Source organism: Notothenia rossii (genome assembly GCF_949606895.1).
Source record: "Notothenia rossii genome assembly, chromosome: 5".
NCBI classification, from domain to species: Eukaryota; Metazoa; Chordata; class Actinopteri; order Perciformes; family Nototheniidae; genus Notothenia; species Notothenia rossii.
Genome location: NC_136903.1, coordinates 89,645,181 through 89,647,729, shown reverse-complemented (window position 1 = coordinate 89,647,729; position 2,549 = coordinate 89,645,181).

Genomic DNA, 2,549 nt, shown 5'->3' with positions numbered 1-2,549 from the left:
TGAGTTTACAGAGACATTTCAACCCCAGAAACAAATCAGTTCATCCTTGAGTCCAAGGGTTAACTAGTCGGACGTGTGCGCTCTCCATAACGACAACGCTATTTGCTTGATATACCATTTATTTAGTGATTATTTACCCAATCACTGGCACCTGTGCTGTTGAGATCAATTATATATGCTTCTGCAACTATATTATCATTGTAATGGGTTATCATATGAGACATATGTGATGTGTAATTGTCATTATTAGTGTCTGCAATGTTGAATTATGGCTACATGATAACATTCATCATGCACACTAGTGAACACCACCACTAGTGTGCCCTTGAGTAAGGCACTTAGCCCTTCGTTACTCCGGGGAGAATGTCCCCGTAATTGGTCATTGTAAGTCGCTTTGGATAAAAGCATCAGCTCAATGAAATTTGATGTAATTTAATGCACATTGGTTAAGTTAGGATGGACTGTATTTTACAAACACCCATTTGAAATCAGAGCTACTCATGGGAGAGATGAAATTGATGTTATCAGTGCTGATGTTTACATGTTTCGAGACACATCATACAGAAATCTTACCTGCATGTATGGTGCAGTGATTCGTTTTGCACAGTCCTGCCACACCTCAAACAAATCATACCATTTTGCTAACTGGAAATAACGAAAAAAAGAAAGAAAAAGTCCTCATTAACAACTTTCTAACCACACATTTCACAGTTTCACAATGGATATTTGAGTATACTTTATATTGTCAGTTTGATAGCATCGCAAACCCAAATCCTGCTAAAAGAGGCCCTTTTATGCTCATTTCCAGATTCATGTGTGTATTTAGTGTCTCTGCTGGGACATGTCTCCATGCTCCAATGTTCAAAAAGCTCTTTATTTTTGCTGCAGCACCTCTGTTCACCCTCTGTCTGAAACCAGAGCCCAGTCTGCTCTGATTGGTTAGCTGGCCGGCTCTGTTGTGATTGGTCAATCTCTTAGAGATGTCCCGCCCCTTAGCCTATCACCTACAATGAGTTGGAGCCGTAGCCAATAGAAGCGCGAGTGTTACATAGTGATGTCAAGATGTTTTGGAAGTAAACAAAGGAGTCCAATGGAGGTGTTTCAGGCAGATGTTAGCATGTACCCCAGGCAGGAAATGCCCCTGACACAAACATCCACCAAAGTTTAACTGATTATACATTTTAAGGAAAGGTCAAACATCAAAGAGCTAACAAAACATTTTTGGTCATTGACTCCTTATTGATGGAGGCATTCAACAGTAATTCAGGTTCACATACCAGTTGGTACAGATCATTTACTTAATTCTCCATCAACAGTGTATTCACTTTAACTAGCTTTAACAACCCACTTCCACATGAACATGGAATTGTTCTGTGTTGAGCCAATGCTGTTTAGTCCTCATTAAAGTTTATGTCAGAGGAAGAACATGGGCCGAGTTTGATCTCCCAAAAGACAGATGCTCTGGGTTGATTGCGTCATTAAGAGAAATGGTAAAAGATGTACACAAGCTGTGATGAATCAGGAACAGATGGAGGCTGCTGTCGGTATACGAATGCCAGCAACATTTTCCAACGTTCTGCCAGTGACATTTAGATCAATGGGTTTTGAAGAAGCTGAGGTCATGATGTGCATGACTCAATGCAAAATACCAACTATTATCTCGTCATATCTACAGGAACCTCTTTGAACCAGTTTGTTTTTTAAGCTCCATGACAAGCAATTTGCAAATTTTTCTTATCAACGACAACAGAGATGTGATGGGTGGAATAAGACTTTAAAGAGTACCTGCTATGCTTTACCCTTTCCTGTAGTGTGTTAAATAGGTTGACCAATCGCAACAGAGACGGGCAGCTAACCAATCAGAGCAGACTGGGCTCTGGTTTCAGACAGAGGGTGAAAAGAGGTGCTGCAGCACAGGCAGTATGAGAACAATGAAGAGCTTTTTGAACATTAAAGCAAGGAGACATGTAGAGACACTTCATACTGATATACACCTGAACATCAGCAGGAGAGGACTCTTTAAAGTAGAGACACTACATACTGATATACACCTGAACATGAGCAGGAGAGGACTCTTTAAAGTAGAGACACTACATATTGATATACACCTGAACATCAGAAGTAGAGGACTCTTTAAAGTAGAGACACTACATACTGATATACACCTGCACATCAGCATGAGAGGACTCTTTAAAGTAGAAACACTACATACCGATATACACCTGAACATCAGCAGGAGAGGACTCTTTAAAGTAGAGACACTACATACTGATATACACCTGAACATCAGCATGAGAGGACTCTTTAAAGTAGAAACACTACATACTGATATACACCTGAACATCAGCAGGAGAGGACTCTTTAAAGTAGAGACACTACATACTGATATACACCTGAACATCAGCAGGAGAGGACTCTTTAAAGTAGAGACTCTACATACTGATATACACCTGAACATCAGCAGGAGAGGACTCTTTAAAGTAGAGACACTACATACTGATATACACCTGAACATCAGCAGGAGAGGACTCTTTAAAGTAGAGACACTA